The sequence below is a fragment of the Triticum urartu genome, chromosome 6A (assembly GCF_056163025.1).
Source record: "Triticum urartu cultivar PI428250 chromosome 6A, HENAU_Tu73, whole genome shotgun sequence".
NCBI classification, from domain to species: Eukaryota; Viridiplantae; Streptophyta; class Magnoliopsida; order Poales; family Poaceae; genus Triticum; species Triticum urartu.
In genome coordinates this window covers 306,016,216-306,022,456 of record NC_141878.1, presented here as the reverse complement: position 1 = coordinate 306,022,456, position 6,241 = coordinate 306,016,216, and the positions used below count along the sequence as shown (strand labels likewise).

The 6,241-nt window shown below is 43.4% G+C and overlaps 1 long non-coding RNA gene across 4 annotated transcripts; it reads right to left on the bottom strand.

Moving 5' to 3' along the window:
* Window positions 1-2,202: 2,202 nt before the first annotated feature.
* On the bottom strand, window positions 2,203-5,615 carry LOC125512934 (uncharacterized). 4 transcript variants are annotated; one of them, XR_015608127.1, is made up of 6 exons: window positions 5,210-5,605; window positions 5,068-5,142; window positions 4,790-4,902; window positions 3,153-3,186; window positions 2,935-3,060; window positions 2,203-2,606 (listed from the first exon to the last, which is right to left on the bottom strand). It is a non-coding gene; the product is annotated as an uncharacterized LOC125512934 (long non-coding RNA). The 4 variants fall into 4 exon arrangements; XR_007285612.2 differs by having other exon boundaries at window positions 3,153-4,902; window positions 5,210-5,615; XR_007285611.2 differs by having other exon boundaries at window positions 4,790-5,142; window positions 5,210-5,606.
* Between the last annotated feature and the right edge of the window lie 626 nt (window positions 5,616-6,241).

Below are 6,241 nucleotides of genomic sequence, written 5' to 3'. Positions count from 1 at the left end.
GCCATCATATCTTCTAATACCGTTTGGCTTATGGTCAGTAAGGGACTTTTGTTATATGCTTTGAGTAGATTCATGCCATGCCTTCTATTGCTATGATCTGATCCTGTAGCATGTTGTTATCTTGCTCTAAACTTTGCTTCTTGATGTTAATTCCTGGCATGTTATTTTCACTAAGTCTTTGATGCTGTTATTTTTTGCACTTTTGCCATGCTTGTTTGAACCCGCTCTTGTGTGATTTAGCCATAGCTCAATGTTCATCTTTTGTCAAGCATCTTGAGTAGATCACTGCCATATACTTCGTTGCTATGTTGGAGTGCAGTAGATTAGTTTCTTGTTGCATTATAGATGGCATCGTGTTGTTTATCGCAGAATCATGCCATTCTTGTTTTGCTTGCCATTTGCAAACCATGCATCCGATTCCGGTGATCTTTATATCGATTTCGACCGAAATCAACTCATCTTTCTAGCGGCGCACTTGGTTTGACAAGTTGAGTCCTGGTTCAATCTTTTCCTTCCGAAGCACGCATATGCATTGCATAGCACATCCCGCATATCATGCCATGTTTTGCATCATGTTGCTTGCGCATTGCACCGTGGTTGATTGTGGTTTCCTTTGCTTGTGTTCTTGATTTGGGTAGAGCTGGGAGACGAGTACGTGATCGAGGAACCCGTTGAGTACGCTTACGAGGATCAAGCTTTCGTCTTCTCGGAGAACTTTGCAGGCAAGATGAACATACCCTCGAAATCACTTCTATCTTTGCTTGCTAGTTGCTCGCTCTTTTTCTATGCTGTGATACCTAGCACTTGCTATATCATGCCTCCCATATTTCCATGTCAAGCCTCTAACCCACCTTGTCCTAGCAAACCGTTGTTTGGCTATGTTACCGCTTTGCTCAGCCCCTCTTATAGCGTTATTAGTTGTAGGTGAAGATGGAGTTTGTTCCATGTTGGAACATGGTTATGTTGGGATATCACAATATGTCTTATTTAATTAATGCATCTATACACTTGGTAAAGGATGGAAGGCTCGGCCTTATGCTTGGTGTTTTGTTCCACTCTTGCCGCCCTAGTTTCCGTTATATCGGTGTTATGTTCCTTAATTTTGTGTTCCTTACGCGGTTGGGTTATAATGGGAACCCCTTGACAGTTGGCCTTGAATAAAACTCCTCCAGCAAGGCCCAACCTTGGTTTTACATTTGCACTAACAACCTAGCACCTTCCCTTGGGTTCTACAGACTCAAGGGTCATCTTTATTTTAACCCCCCCGACCTAGTGCTTCTCTAAGTGTTGGTCTGAACTGAGTAGAATGCAGGGCCACCTCGGGGAAACTTGAGGTTTGGTTTTACTCGTAGGATGTCTCATCCGGTGTTGCCCTGAGAACGAGATATGTGCAGCTCCTATCGAGATGTCGGCACATCGGGTGGCTTTGCTGGTCTTGTTTTACCATTGTCGAAATGTCTTGTAACCGGGATTCCGAGTCTGGTCGTGTCTTCCTGGGAGAAGGAATATCCTTCGTTGACCGTGAGAGCTTGTGATGGGCTAAGTTGGGACACCCCTATAGGGTTTTGAACTTTTGAAAGTCGTGCCCGCGGTTATGGGCAGATGGGAATTTGTTAATATCCAGTTGTAGAAAACTTGACACTTAACTTAATTAAAATGCATCAACCGCGTGTGTAGCCGTAATGATCTCTTTTCGGCGGAGTCCGGGAAGTGAACACGGTTCTTGTGTTATGCTTGAATGTAAGTAGTTTCAGGATCACTTCTTGATCACTTCTAGTTCATGACCGTTGTGTTGCTTCTCTTCTCGCTCTTATTTGCGTAAGTTAGCCACCATATATGCTTAGTGCTTGCTTCAGCTCCACCTTACTACCCTTTCCTACCCATAAGCTTAAATAGTCTTGATCTCCCGGGTGTGAGATTGCTGAGTCCCCGTGGCTCATAGATTACTTCAAACAGTTGCAGGTGCCGATGATAACCGTGCAGGTGATGCACCCGAGCTCAAGGAGGAGCTCGATGAAGATCGTGTTCGTTGTGTTATATTGTTTCCAGTTGATCAGTAGTGGAGCTCAGTCGGGGCGATCGGGGATCTAGCATTAGGGGTTGTCTTTCTTTATTTGGTTCCGTAGTCGGACCTTGTTTGTATTCTGGATGATGTAACGCTATATTTATGTATTGTGTGAGGTGGCGATTGTAAGCCGACTATTTATCCCTTTCTTATTAAGTACATGGGATGTGTAAAGATTACCCCTCTTGTGACATGCCTACTATGCGATTATGCCTCTAAGTCGTGCTCCGACTTGTGGAAGATATAGCCGCATCGTGGGTGTTACAAAAGGTGGGTACCTTCCTTGGTGTTCCATTACCAACCTAAACAGACCACTTCCCTAGATGTATCTACCAAGGCTCGGAGCTTAGACGTCGGTGGACACGAATCCTCCCTCCCCCCGGACGGTGGCGTCGAGGTCCTGCACCTCGGCGACCTCCGGCGTCGAAATCACCTGGACAATCATCTATGGGACGTGGCCGCCGGCTTCACCGAGAAGTCTGCCTCCGAGTACTTGATGAGCATAGCACCCACCGGCCGTGCTAGTCAGTGTTGATCACCCCTGCGCCCATGTCAAGAAAGTGAAAACTTGTTAGTACGCAAATTGCATCATTTCAACTAAATGGTATATTCCAATTCACAAGACCCATTAAGTTAAGATTCTTTCTCATCTAGCAATTTAAAGGGGCTCATGCCAAAAATATATGCTTAATTCCTAACTGGCTATTCAAACTAAATGGTCCAAGAACTTTGGGACAATCAACAGCCTTTCCACTTGATCTCCTCTAGCTACTTTGAATTCAACAAGAAAAGGAACATTTATTTGAACTGAAAAGAACAAGCAGGCAAGCATGCTATCAATCTTCACGCCAGAATTTCACAAAATGCACCTGTCAAGTGTACTCTAACAATCGACGTGTCCCATCTCCTCATGATTAAGGACTCTGGGTGAGTCGACAACATGGAGAAAGATCTAGTCACTTTGGAGCATGAAACCTTGGCTGTCATCAATGAACCTGCAACATCCATCACGCCCATTGTAAAATATGTTAGTTTCAGATAAGAAAAGAACTGAACTCTGAACATATGATGTTATCTATATCCTTACTTTATGGAGTAAAGATTCCAGGAGATGTCATCAGCTGCAAAAAAGGCAATATATTTCACTGATTTTGGTTTTGCAACAAAGTATATACTTTATCACATTATAAGTCCTCACACCATCAGCCATAACGAAATCTGAGAGTATAAGTCTGGTTACATTCACCCAAGTCCAAACATAAAATTTTGTCCAACATAGTACAACCCACATTGATAATTTCGTAGGATTTAATATACCAAACCAAACCTGACAAGTGATATGTGTTTAAGTGTCTACAGAACAGCCTCTAAAATATCCATGTTGTAACTTTATTTTAATACCACTTCTAACAGGTCCTAATCTCCCATATCAAAATACTGTACCCAGGAACATATATTTCAGGACAGTAAACTAAACTGATGGCTGCTATCAAACCGTACATCCAAACGACACAAATAAATACTCTAAAGAAACCTTGGATCTTTATTAAAACTTATGTAAAGGGGCCAACTCAAAATTATGAGACTAGCTAACTCTTTTTTCAGATATAAGCTTGCTGTCCAAATTTGAGAGTGTAGGTTTTAACTGAACCAAGTTCAGTTTATTGCTAGAGTCACCCCACGCTCCAGATTTTCTCTAAAAGGCAACCAACATCTCGCAATATTGCTCATGAATGGGCTATCATCCCTAACTGATTTGGTTAAACAAAGGATCTAGCACAAAATAGGGCTGCTATGCACCTTACATGGATGTTACAAAAACACCAGAAAATCAAGTTCACTACATGAAACACTCACTAGTCACTAGTTTGAGCTCACGTAACAAGCCAAGGGTTGAGTTTAGCTCCTATTGACTTAGCTTCTCACTTCTCTCATGTATAAGTAAAAGGCTAGTGAATTAAAAATACAACTAGCTCCAGATTATTAACGCAATACGAATCATGTATTTCGAGGGAAGCTAACTGTACAACCAGTATTGGACTGAATCTAGAGCATGTAGCAAGACATCCTCCCAAGACTTACTAACCCAGATTTGAATTTCTTCAATTTCAAATTTATAGAAGCAAACACCAAACGAAGCGATGTACGAAGAAAACACCAATTTTTTTAGGGAATGCCGACCAATAAGCGCAGTCTAAGCTCGCGAATAGCTAGCATGTACATGACCGCAACTTGCCATCGGACACATATATGGGGATAATTAACACGGGATCAATGTTATGATGAAAATAAATTGGTGTTGTAGATGTTGAAATAGTTTTTATATACTTGGTCAAACTTGAAGAAGGTTGACTTAGCACAATGTTAGAACTTCAATTGATTTTTTTGTACTGAACTTCAATTAGTTTGTAATGAAGGGATTTTACTTGATTGCTAGTCTCGGGAACAAATTAAAATTGACTAAGGTCAGCAATGACATCTTCTCATGAACATCTACAACTCTGAATTTCTATTTGGTGTACGTCACCTCCCCCCAAATCAAATCAATGTCTTCCCTATTGCAAAACCGAAAGTAAAGTGTCAAGACAAGACAAAATTGGCATGGACTTGTGTGAACAATAGAGAATCAATCATCGCTACAAGAGCTCATCTTGTGCTGTCGAATCTCGCTCATACTAGACGCACACGCACACAAGCTGCTGCACTAGTGAAAAGAAGCAACACCTCGGGGTAATTGGTTTGATGGTCAGGACACACAGGCAGGACACGAGAGAGAGCAGAGTCTCCATGGGGCGTTGGCAGTAGGGTCGGAGTAGTGGCGGTGGCTTCCATGTATGCTTGAGGATAGCAACATTATCGAGTTAGTATCAACAAGCTGGAGATGAATGTGCAGTTTCCCGAAGAAGGAACAAAAGCTTGAGAATTGTGTCTGGTCTGAAGATGTAAGTTGCAGCAATGCTTGGAATGTGGCATGGATGAGCGTGGACAAGCATGGGTGATACCTTCCATGGTGGGAGAAGACCAGAGGGAGTTGCTGTTGGTGGCCCTTCATTCCCTTCCATGGCGTCGGCCTAGTCCTGGTCATGGAGACGGTGGTGGGTCAGAGAGGGAGGGAGGGAGAAGTGAGAGAAGAGGGATTCGTACCCATGGATCCATCCATTCCATGGTTGCGAGCGCCTGTGTATCCTGAGGGTTTGAGGTCATGGAGGGGCACGACGCCGTGGATCTGGCCAGCTCGAGCCGGCCGGTGAGGAAGAAGGCCCCTCCCGCAACCCAACCCTAGCCACGGGGGTGGGGTTGCGATTAAGCAAGCTAATCTGCCCGGAGAGGAGGAAGCGCCGGAGCGAGGAGGTCTCGACGGTGTGTTGCGCGCTGCCGGAACTTGCCGGAATCGCGGCTGGAGCCGAAGACGGCAGCGGTGAGGGGAGTCGCGTGGGAGAGAGAGAGGGGGTGGAAGGGAGGCCGGGGTGGAGGGGATCTGGATATGGATCTTGGGTGGATTTTTTGTAGCATGGGTGATAGTAGCACGTTTTGCAAACCAGGTGCTACAACCATGCCTTTAGCAGCAGCGCTGGGTTGATCACCAAGCTGCTACTATGTCTTAACCTGGGGGAGTGGTGTGGCACACTTACTAGTAGCGCTGCCCAAAAAACCCACGTTGCTGCTAAGTAATACAAGCAACGCATTTTGTACCAAGCACTACTGGTATTTATAAGTAGCGTGGGTTTCCAAACAAGTGCTACCGGTAAAATCCCATGTATAAGTAATTCTCTAGTAGTGAATGGTAATTGACTTTAGAAAATTAAATAAAGTTACTAAAAAAGATCATTACCCTCTGCCTTTCTTTGATCAAATGTTAGAAAGATTGTCAAAGCACACACACTTGTGTTTTCTTGATGGATATTCTGATTTCTCTCAAATACCTGTATCAAAACATGATGAAGAGAAAACCAATTTTACTTTCCATTTTGCATCTCATGCTTATAGACGCATGCCCTTTGGTTTATGTAATGCACCTGCTACCTTTCAAAGATTTATGACTGCTATATTCTCTAATTTTTGTGAAAAGAATCTTGAGGTTTTCATGGATGATTTCTCTGTTTACTGAACTTCTTTTGATGATTGCTTAAGCAACCTAGATCGAGTTTTGCAGAGACGTGAAAAAACTAATCTTGT